Consider the following 19,013-nt stretch of genomic DNA (forward strand, 5'->3'; position numbering starts at 1 on the left):
CAATGCCTCTAGCTATGTCTAATTTCTCTGCTAATGTGGGATTATTGCTGCATAGTAATCTTTCCTGAACCTTATGATCAAAGCAATTCACCAGCAATTGGTCCCTTAAATATTGTTCTATCGGCCCAGCAAATTCACATGAAGAGGCCAACACCCTCAAGTCAGCAGTGAAATTATCAATTGTCTCATTCATGTTGTTTGCGAGTAAAAAATTTATGTCTCTGCACAATTATACTGGTTTCTTTCTCAAAATTGTTATCAAGCCTTTGGACTGCCTCACTGTACTCATGCATAACTGTAGTTGATAGTGATGCCACCACTGGTAAATGATCAAAAATTCTCTGTACCCAAGCAATATTATAACAGCTTTCTTCCTTACAGCAGGGAAACTCTCACCATCAATTGCAATCAAGCAACTATTGAAGAACCTGAACCATTGACTCCACCTGGCCTTGGGCAGACCTGGTTCACTTCAGAACACACTAGGCAAATTTGCCATCTGAATGTCTGAATAATTTGAAAGGTACCCTTCCTTTATTATTTTTTTAAATAAGTTCTTCCCTGCAAAACTTGTGTTACACTATGTAATTCAATGCTATAATTTTCAAAATTATCCAAGTCAAAGTATAACACATCCTTCCAATCACAAATGTCTGCTTTTAAAAGGTGTGCCTATCACCGGATAGGCGAAGGTGAACGCAGAAGTAGAGGTGTGCATGTCACCGCTGCTTCATTGAAGCATCCTCGTGTCCAAACAAGGTCCATACAGCCGATCAGTCATTCATGGAGCAAAATGCTGTCACAATGTAACTTGCAGTTTCACTTTTCCTCGCCAGAGCAGTAGCAGGGTGTGTCTCTGTAAGTTAACCAAACAGGGGGCGTTGTAGAACAGGGAGCATCGTAGTTCAGTAGTTCCCCAGTAATAAACGTGCCCCTTTAAGTCTTAGCAGTGAGCGCCTGCCCCTTTAATTCCTGGTGATTCAGGAAGGAGGTGCGTTGTGACGTTGGCCAAATATAGAAATGCAGCACCGACTTGACATGAACGCACCAGCTTGACGTTACCATTCGCGCGTGTGACAAGGGTGTAATTGCGTCGGGATACACCAAAACACGCTGAAAACTCCTTCCAAAAACAGCAGAAATGCCTGTTGAATCTGGCCGACTAAAGGCTGATCACCATCTGGGGGACACCTTGTATCCTTTCACGTAGGTCCTCTGCTCGTCGCCAATTTATGTGGTGGTGTAATAAAGGTAGGCTTTCTGCAACGGGGTAAGTTTATGTGGAAATATATTTTATTAAATGCAGTGATAAATGTCCCCCAACGCTCAGCCTTGGACACGACCTCCAACCGGCTCGACAGAAAACCGGTTACGATCTGAAAGGCGCATGCGAAGCCGAGCGTTCTTGGGCAAATTACAATGCACTCTCATGAGCGTGTATTACAGACATAACCAAAACCGTTAGAATATAACACCGATTCAAAGTGTTACAGCTACTATGAGCTCGAAGGAGAGACACAAAAGGAAGAAGTTAGCTCGCAGTCAAACGTATTGCAAAAGTGCAATTATCCATGTAACAGGGTCGATGGCCAAGGCGGTAACAAAACTGCCTCAAGGAGGGACAAACGTAAAGCATTTACCAATATGGGCCCTGCAGAGAGCTGGATGCAGTCCAGTCTTTAGCGGGAGCTTTCAGCCGGATGCAGACGGCCAAGGTAAGGATAGGCTGTGGGGTGGGGGTGGGTGGGTGTGGGTGGGTCTTAGAGTGGGGTATAAAAGAGGGTGGGGTGGGGGGATTGGCCTCTTCGGCGCTAGCAGGTCACACTGTGCGGAAGTCAGGCTTATCTGAGCGAGGTGGGGGAAGGTTGGGTTTTTCATTGTTCGGTGAGTAATTATGTAAATGCTGCATCCCATGGCCACAGGCCATGATATTGATGCAATTTGGGCTGCACTTCGCATTCTTGGCAAAGCCGGCTGAGGGGACCTACTCAGGCCTGGGTAGGGATGATGTGCGTGGCATCACAGGGGGTAGGTGCGACTGCCACCTGCATTTCCCCCTGCAGGGATATTAAAGGTAAGGTGGGTGCCAAAAAGGCAAAAAACAGGCGGGATGCAGCACGTCCACCCCCCCTCCTGTTTTCAATGATGGGGGGGGTCTGAAGGGAGCAGGGAGTCAGATGGGGAGGATCTGGGGACAGGGGCCCGTGGGGGACAATGTGGGCCCACTAGCTCAGGGATTGGAGCAGAAAGAACCTGCAGGCAGGGCAAGCAGGGACATGGAGGATAGTTTGGGGCTGGAGCATCCCTTGGATCTCATGCTGGCTGGGGCCCCAGCCAAAGGCATCTGAGGTGCTAAGTGGAGGGGGCAGGAGTGCAGCATAAGGAGGGGAAAGAAGGGTGGTGCTGGGGTGAGTGTTCCAGGGGGGTCTGAGCATGACAAGAGGGGTTTAGGTGCCCAAGGAGAGTGGGCGCAGGTGGCTGAGAGCAGCAGTGTGAAAGGGGTGTCTGAGGCACGACAGCCCCTCACTACTGACTGGGCGTCAGTTGATATAGAAGCTAGGATTCAGGAACAGAGGAAATTGGTTGCAGAGACAGAATTCAGGTGGGCTAAGCTATGTAAGAAGAAGGGGGAGACAGGGGAAGTTCAGGAAGGCCAAGAGGAAGTCAGTGGGGGTTAGTGGGGGCCAAGACAATTGTCATGGGGTGGGGAAGGGTAGTTGGGTCTGGATTCCACATGAGGAGCAGGGCTAGCGCTGGAAGCTGGTGCGGCTAGTGGGATAGGCAGCGTGACGGCAGCACCTGGCGCACATGGACAGGGGCAGCGCGGAGAGACAATGCGGCGTCAGAGGCTGGCAGAAAGGTGACAAAGCCAACGAGGTGCAACACGGCCTCAGGACGTTGGTCGGAAGAACTAGAGGGGTCTTCAGCGGCCTTCTCTACATTGTGGGATCGTGCAAAGTACACGCCTGGTCCACATCAGAAGGGTTTCAGGGTGACTGACGAATATGAGATGGCGGATGCAGCTGGCGCTGATGACGGAATGGGTATGGATGAGGAGGAAATGCTTGATCTGGATTATGATGAGGACATTGATGAGGGGAAGATCCACGAAAAGGAGGTGAGTGCGGGCCAAGTAAATGGGCAGGGGTGCAGTAGCGGCGCAACACCCTCTTCTACTTTTTTACAGGCTTCGTCTACCGCTCAGGGTTCCGAGGTCCCTCGCAAGGATGGTGGCAGGTGCAGACCAAGACTGGGGTTCGCATCAACTGGTTGTGGGATCCAAGGTAAAGGGGAATGGTGGGCGCCATGGGGAGAAAGGAGGGGCAAGGCCAGTGTGGCGCAATACAAATCAATTGGTGTGGTGGAGGATTCAATACACTGACAGCCTGCTACCGGTGCAGTAGATGCAGGTGTTAAAGAAAAAGGGGGAGCCGAGGTGCTTCTGGCACAGGGCGAGGAAGGTGAGGTATCTGCAAGCGGGGAGACAGCTGATGATGACAAATGGGGGGGCTGGACATAAAAAGAGGCTCCCCTACATGGGACTCGCTATGCCTTTGGGGTCACACGTGGCAGACAGGACAAAAGCGAGGATTTGGAAACATGAATATGTGGATGTTTTCAAACTCCAAAACAGGGATATTCAGGCGAAGGATGGTTCTAAAGAGGGAGAGTGGTAGTTGGCAAGGAGGCCTCGCATCCCAATCACTATGGACAATTGGACCTCTGCCTTTTTGATTTATGCTAGCATATACTGTGAGAAATATCTTGACAGGGCCATTGCCATGTTTAAATACATGGATATTATCCGTAAAGTGCAGTTACATTTGCATGGGGTTTGCATGGCTAAATTACGATGAGGAATTCAGAGCCAGAGTTAGCATAAGCCCCGAGAAGCCCTGTGGGGATGTAGACACGTAATTATGGATGCAATGGATGGCATCTCCGCACTCGGCGGCCTCCACACACACAGCCAGTGGTCTTCTGGTAGTATATAAGCCTTTTCAGCAGCGTCACGCTCAAGGAGGGGTAGGTGTGCCTCAGCGGGCACAGGTATCTACATCATGGGCATGTTGGAACTTCATCAAGGGTTTTTTGCTCCAGGCACCCCTGTAAATTTAAGCAAGAATGTTCCAAATGTGGGGGTAAACACCGAGTCATGCAATGTTTTTCACTCACCAGCCCGGCTGAACAGTGAAGGTCTATCAGGGGCAGGGAACAGTGGAGGTCTATCAGGGGCAGGGACAAAGGGTCCTGGGCCAAAGGGTGCCTCCTCCAATTAAGTTGGAGGGGATACTGTATTGGTTGCATGTGTACCCGGATCCGGACACAGAATTAAACTTGGAATGGGGTTTCAGGGATGGTTTTAGGGCAGGTTATCAGGGGCCAAGAAGTCGGAGATGGGCAGAGAACTTGCAGTCAGCTACATCTATGCCAGATGTGGTGGTGGCAAAACTGAGCAAGGAAGTGTCAGAGGGCAGGAGTTGGGGCCCATTCCTTGAAAGGCCCATGGAGAACTTGATGATCTCAACTCTAGGGGTCGTACCGAAAAAGAGCAGTGGGGATTTTCGGCTGATACATCATTTGTCTTGGCCTGAGGGGGCATCGGTGAATGACTTCATCGTTCCAGAAGGTACGAGGGTGCTATACGCCACAGTGGATGGTGCTATACAGCTTATCCGGGGGGGGTGAAGGTGCTGAGTTGGCCAAGTGTGACATCAAGGCAGCTTTTCGGATGCTCTCCATTCACCCAGATGATTTTTCCTTGCTAGGAATGCAATTGGGGGGTGCTATATATGTGGATAGAGTTCTTCTCATGGGCTGCGCGATTTCTTGTGCATTGTTCGAGTACTTCAGTACTTTTCTGCAGTGGGTTTTTGTTCAGGTGAGTGGACATCGGACGGTGTTACACTATTTAGATGCTTTTCTATTCATAGGAACAGCGCAGTCAGACTCTTGTGGCAGAGCACTGCAGCAGTTTGAGCGGTTGGCATGAGATTTTGGGGTACCATTAGCCCTAGAAAAAAACTGAAGGCCCAAGTTGTGTTTTTACTTCTTTGGGCATTGAAATGGATATGAGGGAATTTATGGCACGCCTACCGGCCTTGAAAGTAGAGGAGATTCTGTTGTTTTTGATGGGGATTGTACTACAGCAGAAAATTGATCTGCGCATGGCTCAACAGCTCCTTGGTCTTCGTAATTTTGTGTGTAGAGTGGTACGGGGAGAGAGAGAGGACATTCTGTAGGCGCATGGGTTTGGCAATGTTGGGAGCATCCCTCCCTCATCACAGGATTAGGCTGAACATAGGTCTGTGAGAAGACATTAGAGTATAGGACATATTTTTGACACAGTTTAATGGGGTCTCTGTCTTTCCGGGAAGAAGACACTGTTTGGCAAGTACAAATGTTTTCAGATGCAGCAGGCGCAGCTGGTTTTGGAATGTTTTGGGATGGTCGTTGGTGCGCGGAGACGTGGCCTGCACAATGGTTGAGTCAAGGGTGGAGCATTGCCTTTCTGGAATTTTTTCCTCTGCTGGTGGCATTGTTTGTCTGGGGAGATGAGTTAGCAAACAGGTCAGTGATGTTTAACATGGACAACTTGACGGTGGTTGAGTTGGTGAACAGAGAGCGAGGGATTTTAGGGTGCTGCGTTTTCTCAGGAGGTTTATTTTGTGTTGCTTAACGTTGAATATCATTTTTAAAGCTGCACATATTCCTGGGGTGAACAATTCCATTGCAGATTCCCTGTCTCGTTCGCAGTGGCAGCATTTCCAACAATTGGCACCTGGTGCGGAGGATCTCAGGACCGCGTTCTCTGCAGACATTTGGGAATAGGGCGCATGATGGTCATGAGAGGTGGAAAGGTCGCTTGCAGACTCAACCCTCAGGAGTTATCACCTGGCATGGTTGGAATTTCAGGATTTTGAAGCCTAGAGGGGCATTTTTGGTCACAGGAGCAAAGAATGTTAGATTCCAGGGTGTTGTGTTTTGTTGTTTTCTTGATTTGGAAGGGTTTATCTCCAGAAACAATTGGGGGCAAGTTAGCAAGTGTGTCCTTATACAGGAAATTGTTTTTCAGGTGGAACCCGGCAAGGAATGATATTCTGGGGAAAATGTTCAAAGGTTGGGGAAGGATACGGACGGGGTTCAGTTTTTGTTCGAAAGGCCATTACATTTGAGCTATTACTGCAGATCTTGCATGTGCTGCCGGATTGTTGTTTCAATGCCAACAAGGTGCCCCCTTTTTCGTTTATGTATGATATGGATGTTTTTTGGGGTGTTTCATGTGTCTGAGTTGTTGGGGGTGGGGAGAGATGGGGGGGACTCAAAGCCAGTGAGGTGCAGTGTCAGGGTGAGAGGCTGGGGATTTGGTTGAGTCGTTCAAAGACAGATCAGTTGGGGTAAGGGCAAGTGGATATGGTTGGAGAAAGGAGGAGTGGCTGAAGCATGCCCGTTACGAGAATGGGATTCTTTTAAGCTGAGCAGGCCGAGCCTGATGGAATGGGTGTTTATTCATGAGAACGGCACGAAGGTCACAGCTTTCCAGCTTTTGTGTGGTATGAGAATGGTTTTAAAACGTCTGGGTCGACAGGTGGATAATTTTGCTACCCACTCGTTTAGTATTGGCGCAGCAACTAAAGCGGCCAGGTTGGGGTGGGATTGGGATAGAATCAGGCGTATTAGTCATGGGCGATTAAAATGCTGTGAGCGATATGTAAGGGTTTGAGGGGTTATGGGAGCAGGTAGACAGGGTTTTTTGTGAGTAGGTGGGGCTTGGCAGTATCTTTGGTTGCACATGGGGGGGAGCTGGTGGTTTTTCCTTCTGACTTTTGTTGCTTTTTCAGGTTGCGTGAGTGGCCCAGAGTAGCAGAAAGCGATCACATGGGTGGCCTGGCACTCGTTTATTCATTGGACAGCGAAGTTTGCAGAGCGACAGGTGTATGGACGATCTTTGGGACTCCCGAGTAGCAGGCACGAGGTGCTATGGTGGGGGAAGAGTAACATGAGGTGGGGCAATTTGCTTCCTTTCATTACATCATTGTTGCCGACATTGGGATGCCCTGATGTATTGGTGTTACACCTGGGGGAGAATGACCTGGTACGTCTCTCTGGGCTCACCCTATTGCAACGTGACTTGGTACTGAGGAAATGCAACATGCATGGGACTTGCCTGGTATGGACAGAACTGGTGCCAAGAAGGAAATGGTGTGGAGTGCAAAAACATGGGGCTATCGAAAGGGCTCGGAGGAAGGTCAATAGGGCGATGCGGGTTTTCTGCAGGGCACAGGATATCAAGGTTCTAACACACAAGGGGTTAAAAGAGGAGGAGCAGGTGCTTTTCCGGGATGACGGTGTGCACCTCTCGGAAATGGGGAATGCGCATTACATGCTGGAGTTGTGTTTTCTTGTTGACCAATTTGTGGATGGAAAGATTTTGGCATGGTGAGACGGATGGCATGGCATGGCATGAGGTGTTGCAATGGGCTTGCTGGTGAGACAACAAAATGGCAATTGGGTTTGTGCTGCGTGGCAGTAGATCGGGAGGGTGGAGAGTCAGGTGCGGGCTTGTCCACCCTTCCAAGGGGAAAAAGAAGCAGGTGAAGGAGGACAGACTGGGGGAGGCCCGAGTCAGGCAGGGGATACTAAGAAAAAGGGATGTGTGGGAATGGAAGTTGAAATTGGGTGAGCAAAGGATAAGTGGTGGATTGAAGTGAGGATGTAAAAAGGGTAATTACAAGGTTAAAGCTGAAGTTGACATTCAACTTATGGTTATTTTGATGTGTTATTATGATGAGCAAGCCTGTCCTAATAAATGGCCTTTTACACTAAATAAGGGTGTCGGAGTCTGTCCCGATGATAACAAAAGGTTTTTGAAAGGCAAGCCCATGAACAAGTGATAGTGATGGGCGTGCAGTGGGTGTGGTTAAAAGCCCACAGACAGATTACAATAGGCCAGAGCACTTGCTTGACCTAAAAAGGGAGGCACTGGGGAGTCTGATTTAACACTGACTAGGGCATCTTCTTCCAGTGCTGCTGTGCGTGTATAGTACAATTCTTTGAAGGCTCTATTGTCACATGCCTGTGTGTTTTATGATACTTCAGGTTGTGGGCAGCTGAACCTGCCTGTGGTACTACTTTAGTATGAATGCAAATTAATGAGACACTGCAATACTCAAACGATCCGCTGGCACTGCGGCTCACTGGGCCTGGGGCTGCTACCTGCTCCAGGTAAGTGCTCTAGTCCTGCATTAACCCCAAGACACTGACTCAAAGGCACATTTAAAAGCTGCCAGTAGTGAGAGGTTTCAGCCATTTATTCACGTGGCGGGGAAGTGCTGGTGCGTGGCGACAATGTAGCTTCTGCTGAGCACACTGTACATTACTGCTTACAGAATCATATTTATCTTTCATCAGACATAAGGTGATTGTGCAGACTATATTTGAGCTGGCGAGAAGGGCTCATGCTTCCATGCGTGAACTTGCAGGAGAATGTGGGGAGAATACACAAGCGGTCTTTGGGGTGTTGGTGTATTACATACAAGTTGTCCCAGCCATATTCTGCTCCCTGACAAGTCGAACTGAAATGAAGGGGTAAAGAGGGAGAAGCGACCCCTAGCAGCTACACAAAACTGCCTGTGGGAACCACTGGGAGTAATGGAAACCTGAAGATGCACTTCACGGGGCTGTCTTTCCCACCACTCGCCTTTCGCTGGTGCACAGCTCACTTTAAAGAGGAAGCTTGGAACGTTGCAGAACATCTTTGTAAATCAGGCCTTGTCAGGATCCCTGCTGCCCATACACCACAGTTCCAAACCCAAATCTAACCCTTCTAGTAAGAATGAATGCTGCCTCCGCCACTGGCAGCCTTCCCTCCCGCAGGGAGGTCTGTAGTCTCCATCAGTGGGATGCACTGTAGGTGCTCTCTGACCTACTAGCAACAGACTGGGGCTTCAGACCATTATACCGAAGTTGTGTTCACTGATGCAGAAACATGCAGAAACGTGGCAGGCTAGCAAAGGGCAGAGACACACTCAAGTCCTCTACAGCAATGGCTTCTGCGGATCCCATTTAATCATTACTGGGGCCCCCAACTGAGTCTTCAATGGAAACTGGAGACCTTGGCCAAAGTTTTTTTTTTTTCTCAATGACTTGAATTGGAAAACAATATACAAAAAATTAAAACAACCATTTTTTAAATTTACAAACCAATTTAATTAAAAAAATATATATATTGGAAGGTTAAAGCTTGTCTAAATTCAATCGAGGCCAAGCATCGTCCATATTATATTCTGTTTCATGTACTTGCACTGCTCCTACAAATCAATCTGAGGACTTCTTCACATTTCGGGTTTTTCAATTTTATCTCTTTATATACACTTTATCAATCTGCTATTATTTGATTTTATAACCAATTGTGGACACTTATGCATCCCTGAGCCACAGGTTAAGAACCACTGCTGTACAGGGCATTTATATTTAAAGACCCTTTAAGAAATCTTCCTTTTCTGTTGTCACCTCAGGTTTTTCACATTTTGCTGGACTCTGTTTGCTGGATTTAGAACTCTGTGCACTTTGCCCCTGTGAACCAGAAGTGAAGTGCCTGTGCTCCCTCTTTAAACATGGTTGAATTGGCCTATTCCTAATTGGTACATCTAACTTGTCTATAAGTGCCTTGTATGTAGTAGAAAATGTACTTAGGCATGGAATATAAATGCCAATACTGAACTGCAGTACCCATTATGCCATCTGCTATAGTGGCAGTGCAAATATGGCTTGGGGCCTAGCAGTGTAGCCTGACTGTAACAGTGCAAAACATGCACCGAAACCTGCCAAAATAAATCCTTTTCAAAGGCAAATTTTCACTTTTATCTATTAGTGAGTCACCCCTATTTGAGCCTTGTAGCCCACAAGGTAGAGTGCATGATACTTAAAAGTGGGGCATTTGGAAAATTTATATTACCATGTCACTATAATAAGCCCCTGGAGCTAGTTTCAGTGAGGTAGGTCTAGCTTTCCTATGTAGAAAACCAGAAACCAGAGTGAAGATTAAGATACTTTTAATTCCTCTCTAGAAAGGGACCAGATAGTTAAATAATTAAATAACTAATTGCTATTACATATTTAAAAGATCCAACCCAATGATGGCCAGATTTTTAACAAATATCAAGCAAAAGTAACTTTTAGAAAGTTACCCTTAATCTGTCTGAACTGTCAGCATACTAATTATAAGTCTCTATCAGATCTTAGCCTGTGCTCATCTTTGAATAGGTGTGAACTGCCTCCCAGAAAAAAAAACAATAGACTGACCTGACTGTGCAGATATTACTCCTCTGGATGGGCATTAATTTTGACACTACAGTGTCAAATCCTGCTTGACAGGTCAGTTGAGCTACATATAATGCTTTGGGCACCCTTGACTAGAAGAGAACAAGTTGACAATATCAGGTTGCTAGAGAACCCTGCTTTTGTCCTACCTGACTTCTGTCACTGTTGCAGGTACAGTGCCTGCCTCAAACTGGACTTGAGTGTTAGATGTGGGACAACAATATGATTACCACAGTACTCTCCCCAAACACACTCACCTAGCCTCAGAGCCCAAGTTTAGTGTGGCCAAAGACTTTCACCATCTTGAAAATGCCCAGGCACATGGCATTGTGGGCCTGTTTACACTAAGGAAAACACGAACTACTGATCAGTCAGAGCCTGGGAACTTTTAACCCATTGGTTAGAGGGGGCTTGGAGTTTCTACGACCTGCAGGCTGTTGCCAGGCATAAATGTGTCATCTTCAGACACCCACTTCAGAACACTTTCTGGACCTCTGGAGGATAAGAAGAGGATTGAACCTGCTGTCAGTGACCTAAGAGGAGCACTGAAAGACTGGAATTGCTCCCTCTTACACCTAGGGAAAAGACGTGTGCTCCAAGGATTAGTTGGCTGACTACAGGGAGACAAAGCTGCAAGAGACCTTTTACTGTGGATTTTTTTGTTAATTAAATTTTACTTTTCCTAATTTGATTTGATATGTTTATTGTTTTGAATTTTCACTTTATTACTGTTCTTGTACTACATAAAAACTTTACACATTGTACTAAATTATGCTTGTTTGTTCTATGCAGTAGGCGCCAGGGGGCTGAGATCAGATTAATTTAGTGATTTGATTTTTCACTCAGACAAAAATTGCAATTATTCATTGAGGTGGGCACTCATTCACCCACCCCAAATATTAATCGAATTTCTTACACACCCTATATGTTCTTTACATTACTGATCTCTAGCAGTCAGCCATTGCTGTTGCATCAGACCTAAAACGAACAGTGGTATGAATTCTGGAAAGACCCTACAACATCTGGAAGAGCAATTAAGGGGCATATTTAAGAAAAGTGCCGTGCCACTTTTCTTGCACCCTTTAGCTCCCCCCTAATGCCATCATGTGCGTGCCATATTTTGAATACTGAACACCATGGAAGTAGTTGGGTGACTATCATAAGAATTTTTTACGTTAGTCCGGTACTGCAGGATTTGTGTAAAAAAAAGTTTGACCCTAATCCTGCAGAGCGCCCAGAGGCCCATTGTAATCAATAGAAGCCTCCTTTTAATGCCTGCTCTGAGCAGGCATTAAATGTGCCATACAAAGTGGCACAAGGAAATCTCTTAGATTTCTTTGTACCATTTGTTTGGCCCCCCTTAATAGGGGAACAAACGCCTTTTTTGCATACATTATGCCTGGCACAGGCACAATGTAACGCAAAGGGTTACACAGTAGTGCAGTGCATGCATTGCCCCACTTTGTAAATATGGCGCAGTGTTTTTGGCTTTCTAATGCCTCATTAATGTAAAAAAAAAATACACTAATGTGGTGTTGGAATTGCAATAGGATCTCATAAATTCGCCCCTAGATATCCTAATAGTACATTCAATGATTCTGTCTACCACGATCCAGCATAAAATTAGGGTTCTTGAAACATAGTTCATGACAGGTTGGCCAGTAAGAGGAAAGATGTCACGCTCCAAAAGGAAAGTGTAAAATGGGTGTCTCTTTTGACCGTACAGCAACTTTCTAGATTCTAAAGACATTTTCCTAAAGGACCTCAGAGAAGACGGGATTGTCGTACTGATGCAAAAATCAGAAAACCTGCAAAGTCCTATTATGACTTTACTAGCAGTATAATACAGGACAGGAACACATGCAGGGGTAAATATCTATTTTTTAAATTAGGTGATCTCAATCGGACAAACATTTCTGTTACGCCACGCCCAGAGACAGTTGCATGAAGGCTTGAAAGAAATGGCACCTTCTAGGAAAGAAAAATAAGGTTCAGATTTACCAACTGTTTATGCAAAGCTGGGTACCAAGGCAAGTTGCTGTGCTAAGTGAACAGGAGAAAGCTGAACTGCACCATATTTACAAAGATGGGGTACTGTTCATCTCTCTCCCTGCACTGGTAAACTTGTGGCTAGCTTGTGCCAATGATGGCACTCTTGTGCCATGGTGCAAAGGTGTCTGTGTTGTTGGAAGGTCAGGGAGTGGAGGAGCATTTCCCTACCTGCTGCGGGTGCAGCAGCAAACATAAATGAAATGGCAATATTTTGCCGTCATGCTCATGTTGTGTACAGCGCAAGCTTGAGGGAATGGGGAGAGGCTGAATCCTGCAACTGCATGAACAATGCTGCCCCGTCCAGTGTGCATGTCGGGTGGCCGGCTGTCTAGCTAAACCAGCCCGATGTACGCACTATAGACCCAGCAATTCCTGGGCTGTTAAACAGCCTGGGGATTTCTGGCATAGGCGCGAGCCACAAAATGAGCTCTGGGTTAGCCTGTTCCCATCAATCCTGGAGATGCTCTCATGCTAATAACAGCATGAGAGCGGCTCAAGGATTGGATTGATGTGTGTTAAAACTGAGCAGGAAGGAAGTCCTTCCATTCCTGCTTGTGGACGTCGGGGAGAAATGTCATACTGGGGGAGCCTCAAATTTGGTGAGTTTGGCGCCATCACGTCCCACCACATTTCTTCTGCAGGCCGCCACTGGGGGAGGCCTTGCTGCACAAAAACTAGCCTTAGAGGCTTAATTCTTTTCTTTGTGTACTGCAGAGCGCAGCATACATGCAAAAAGAAGGTAAAAAGGAGAAATACAGATATTTCTCGTCATTAGAATGCCCACGCACGACCCATTGAACGCCTACCCCAATACAAAGCAGCGCAAGGCAGCAAAAGGTGCTGCGTTCCATTTTTTCCCAAATTGGGCTTTGTATGGCTTTGTAAATCCTGAAATGAATTTTGCATCACGGCTGAGCCAAAGAAAGTGGCACACCCATGACACAAATGGTTAGTCAGTCTGGGTCTAAATAGCCACAACAGCCCACATAAAGATTCTATATTGTAAAGTCAAGCATAAAATTAGGTTCACTGCAGTGAAGTTCATTACATGTGGAACGAATGCTGGCATCTGAGGGGGACAGTTTAGCAGCATGCATGAAAATAAGCGCAAAGTACACACATTGCAACACATGACTAAATATGTACTGTGTTGCCACTGTACAAAGCATTGCACGCATTTTCTGTTGTACTAGTGCCAGGAAGAAATGTCTAATTTGTATAAGCAAAGAAACAAAGTATGTTTTTGGCCTGACCCCAAAAGAGGGAGAAACGTAGAAGAGTACCTATGATTGGATTTCAAGTTCATGGGATTTATTGTGCCGCGCAAGCCTCAAATACTTTATAAGAACGCAAACTCGGTGCAAAACTAACTCCATGTTTATAAAAAAATGTATGGAGTTGAAGTCATTTTTTGGACGTGGAAACCTACCTTGCGTTAATGAGATGCAAGGTAGGCATCCCCGTGCAAAAAATGACTATGGCTTTAGCGCCGTGCTAAAATCATGCACGGGGTGGAGGAGAGGGGTCAATTAATGGGGCAAAGCCTGCTTTGCACCATTATTTAATGCCTGGGTAAGGGCAGGCATCAGGGGACCTGTGGGCTTATTTCCATGGTGGAACACCATGGAATAAGCCCACAGGTGCCCTCCCGAGTGCCCAGGGACACCCACACCCACAACAGAGTGACAGCGGAGGATGGGGAACATGATCCCAGGTAAGTACAGGTAATATATATATATATATATATGTATATATATATATATATATATTTTTATTTTTTTTTAAGTGCCATTGGGGGCTCTGAAACGGCCCCCCCTACATGCTGGACATTGGGATGGTGGGCATGAAGCCTGTCTTTTTTAAGACAGGAGTCATGTGGTATGGATGGTTTTACGTCAGAAAATTACTCTCGGATGGTTAGAGTAATTTTTTGTTACTTAAACCTGCCTAACGTCATTTTTTGGCGCAAACCCCCCACCTCCCATACTGCCAGCCCCACCCAACTAATGTAATTGGTTTTTATGCTAGCCTACCCTTTGCACCGGCGTGCACCATTCCATAATGCTGCAAGCCGGTGCTAAACATTTTAGTGCAAAACTGCGTTAGTGCAGTTTTGCTCCAAAAAGCATAACTATGCCCCTAAGTTGCAAATCAAGTCAGACGTGAAAAACTGGCCATTTCCCAAACATAACTTCAGTAGTAACAAGTTAAAGGTGACTGGCAACTGAATAAATGTATATACAGACAGTGTGGTCGGAATATAAAGTCTCTTGTTTTTATGTCTGGCTGCAAAAAGCACACCTTTTTTCAATTCCACATAAAGATAAATTAAAAGGTACAGAGAAAGTGGGAGTCAGCCACTTTAATATACTGCATTTACGGCATGATTTATGAAACGTTAGTGCCGCCTTAGCGTCATTTTTTGACGCTAAAGCGGTGCAAACATTTCATAAATCAGACCCTTCGGCCCATATTTACACTTTTTAGTGACTGCAGATGCGACATGGCTTATAGCTTGTAACTGAAAGCTACTATGTGTTCTCTTTCTGTATTTATAAGCTGGACATGTTAATTGATGATCAATGGGTGTTTTGCTTGCGAAGTTTGTGCTGTGTGTAAGCCGTAGCCTATCATAAAGACCCAATATTATTTACTGATCACCCTTGGGGATTCCATTTTACTTTGCTGTCGTTGATTTTGTTTTTTGTTCATAAAATAAGGGCATGCACACACACTTCCTTACATATGCAACAGGAATACTTGTCTTTTGTCTATGTTTCACTGCTGTTTCCATATTGTTATCAAACACCAGGGCTTTAAGTGGGCTGGCTCCTGAAGTAATTAAAACCTGACTTTGAAATGGGTCACTACCAGTCCATATATTTGCACTCGTTACTTCATAGGCAAAACACTGTTCTTTGGCCTAACAATGGCTGTAAACACTCTTAACGTTTTCCATGTCAGCAATGTAGTTCCTATTGATGTTTCACGTTTTACTTCCTCTTGCACTCCCTAAGATTATTCACTTTTGCAGATATTCTTTCTCCAGTTATTTTTCAATCAACATATGATTGTTGCGTAGTACATTGTGTTGAATGGGTTGCATCTAGGGGTAGGTCAGTGGATTTTGAGGCAGAGATGGACTACAACCACATCCAGTCCTTGGCCTCTCTGCAGAGTTCACAGAACCATGATTACTTATGTACCAGTTGTACTTGTGCAAAAGTGTGTGATGGAGGTGCATATCTGTTGAAATATAGACAGCATCAAAGGCAAAGAAATGCATTGAATATAAGTGAGTGGGTCTTGTGTTTGGGAGGATTCTGAAGTGGAGGAGATGAAAGGAAGTATGTGCTGGAACAAGTGAAAGAAGTGCTGAAGGGGAAGGAGATGAACTGTGCGAAATGTAGATGGAGGATTTCGGAATTATGTGAGAAAAAATGGCCTACACGTTTAACAGGATGAGAGACTGATGTATTTATAGGCTGGACTTGATGATCGATGTCTGTTTTGCTTAGAAAGTGGGTGCTGTGTGTAAGCCATTAACTGTAATAAAGGCAGTGGGCCTCATTTATTAAGTTTTGGTGTGGTGCACCACTGCAAGCCTTTTTGCTGCGACACCTTGTGTCAAACAAAAGGGCAGGAATGTGCTCTCTCTATAAACTACGGGGTATTCCTGTCTTTTTACCCTGTACTGGTTCACAAATTGCTGACTATGGTGCAAGGGTGTCTGCGTCGTAGTTATGATTGTTTATGTGCAGACAGGGACACCTTCCTGCACATAAACAATAATTAATGGTATTTCTCCCTGTTGCACCACTTTAATGCCAACCCTGAGGTGGCATAGCAATCTGACGCATTCCCAGACTTGTAAATCTGGGAATGCGTCAAATTCAGTCAGATTCCATGGCTATTGCTGGGAACACCCACAGCAACACCCACAGAATGCCCCTTTCACGCAGTGTTATGCGTGAAAGGGGTCCATATTTACAAGGCCATGAAAAGACACACAAGGTGGCCTTGTAAATATGAGCCAGCACATTGCACCACAGGAGCATAAAAAAAGACGCTCCTGTGGCGCAGTGTGCCGCTAGGGCCTCATAATTAAGACCCAGTGTTCTTTTACTAATAACCCTTAAGGATTACCTTTTATTTTGCTGTTATCGAGTAAGTTTATTGTTAAGAAAATAACACCCTGCACACGTGGGCTTTCTTAAATATGCAACAAAATGTTTGCCCTTTGTCTGTTTTATCGTTGTTGCCATATTGTTATTAAACACCTAATTAATGGAGCAATGTAGAAGTTAGAGATATGGGCGTCAACTGCAAGCTAAACAACATTGTAAAGCATACTGCCCCTCAGGGTGAGCAAAAGCGACAAATGCCTGCAACCTCTACTATAGTAGTATCCTCGGTGCACCAGAAAAATGGGAATGTAGTGCACAAAAAATGTGTTGATTAGATAACGTTGGTGGGTTGTTTCCTTTCCTGGGGCATCTGTTAGAAGGATGAGTAGTGGAGAGCGCCCTTAGTGGTATCTGCTACAGATTCACATACATTTGTAGACATTGTGGACCTCATTTACACGAATCTGAGAATCAGCCAGATGTTTTGGATTGCTCGTGCTGCCCTACAATCCCCTAACACAGTGGTCTTCAAACTTTTTAATGACACGCCCCCCAAGTTGAAAAATAAAAATCATTGGGCCCCCCCTCGGAATTTTTCACAAATAGTTTAGAAATATGGCAATATTTAAATAGGTCTAAACCTATTTAAACATTGCAGTTAAGTACTGTTACCTTTTTAAAACTGCAATAACATGCTTCTTCTTAAAACAAAGGCATGTTATTTGTATAATATTTCTTTTGGCCACAGTTTGGCGCCCCCCCTGGGATCACTTGAGGCCCCCTTAGGGGGGCCCGCCCCCCAGTTTGAAGACCTCTGCCCTAACAACACCATGGATGCACTGTATTTACACTACAGAGCTCTTTGGCGCACATTTTCACAGATGTGTCAGAAATTCAGACGCATCTGTAGGCGCTAAACTCACGCATTGCTGGACTAGCATCACAAAAATGACGATACTCCAGCAATGCAACGAGGCCGCCATAGAGAAAAGTCCTGTGTCAATTTCACGGCTTCTCCGAGCAGGCAGTAAAATTCTGATGCAGTAGAGCGGCAGAATGACGCAGTGAAATGTTGTTAATTTCACTGTATCAGTTCTGCATGGCTTTACCTGTGAGAACACCTACCCTGCATCTATTATACTTGGCACAGGTATAATGTGAAGAAAGAGTTTGCAAAGTGACGCATTGGGTCCAATGTGTCAGTTTGTAAATCTGGAGAAGCGTACAGCACTGCTAGGACAACCGCTGCAGCAAAAAGAAATGACGTGACAGTGGCGCAAAGGCCTTGTAAATGAGGCCCTCAGTTTTGTATTAAAAGGAGTTACATGTACTCGTCACAGGCAAATTACTTCAAAGGTGGGAGAACCTGCCGATGCTGTCATTCCATGCAAAGATCTGGCATTGTGGATTTAGAATGCCAGCATTCAATGTTATAAGACAATGGGTGTCTGTCCTTGTAGGTCAGCCATGCTTATGCCAGAAGAGACAACCCCTTCTCAATAGGTGAAACGCGACAGGTAACAGAGCCAATACAGATGCCGGATGAAATGGCATAAAATTGATTTCAAAGTTGGGTCACAAATAGACCAGAAATGGAAAGTTAAAAAACGCAGGAGCAGGAGGCACCGCAAATGTCAATAATACTTGTAAACAGGAAAGCATCTCAGCAAATAACAAACTCACACAGATCGAGGAATTATCAAAGCATTTCTCCCCACCTCGCACCCTGGCACGTGACCCTTCTCCATCACCCGTGGCACATACGAATAGTGAAAAAGGGAATTCTTTTAAGCTCTCGTTAGAAGGAGCAAGTACCTCCTTCTTTAGTTTGCCATGCCATCATGCTCATTAAAACAGAATCACTACTCAATGCTTACAACAACATGCAATGCAGCATTATGCACAGCAAATAATTTCTCTTTGCAGAGCGCAGGGAAAGAAGTAAAGTTATTGTATGCAATCTGTCCTTACCTGAGGAAGGGTCCATAATAATGCAATAAATTCCCTGTAGTCTCAGTACAAGCCATTGCACAAAAGCAAAACCAAAATAAGATGGTAAAGACTGTAGTGCTGTGTAATACACAATAGCTTTCTTGACTCCGAAGAGCAAGGGCTTTGTAGTAAACGTTTTTAGTGTCAAACCTGCGAGAGCATGCCCTAGCAAGACTCTGTTGTTAACTAAAAAGGGCTTGAAGCCAGTCCCTTGTTTTCCATTTGTTGGCTTGCCTGGCACTCTGCTATAAAGCCTTGTGATTCATCACTGCAGGCCTAGCATCATTTCCGTTCCTGTCTGTGGAGCATGGACGAAGCACTGATTGATTCAACCTAATCAGTGCCCATCCCCTGCCCCCAAAATGATCAAGGTACATTTAACTTCTAGGGCCTGCAAACAGAAGGCGGTGACTGGCAAAAAACATGCCCAGAAGGACTAACAAAACTCCAAAGTTTTATTTTATATAGGCAATTCTTTTCTTTTCCCAAGTCTTTTCTCACTTTGCACTCATATTTTGT

General features: G+C 45.5%; 1 long non-coding RNA gene across 1 annotated transcript in view; it reads left to right on the top strand.

Annotated features, from left to right (window-relative positions):
- Positions 1 to 387: 387 nt before the first annotated feature.
- LOC138302158 (uncharacterized) overlaps positions 388 to 19,013 on the top strand; it is a 260,353-nt gene continuing 241,727 nt past the window's right edge. The window contains exon 1 of the long non-coding RNA XR_011205314.1: positions 388 to 523. This is a non-coding gene — a long non-coding RNA (uncharacterized lncRNA). The remainder of the gene's footprint in view (positions 524 to 19,013) is intronic.

The sequence above is a fragment of the Pleurodeles waltl genome, chromosome 6 (genome assembly GCF_031143425.1).
Source record: "Pleurodeles waltl isolate 20211129_DDA chromosome 6, aPleWal1.hap1.20221129, whole genome shotgun sequence".
NCBI lineage: Eukaryota > Metazoa > Chordata > Amphibia > Caudata > Salamandridae > Pleurodeles > Pleurodeles waltl.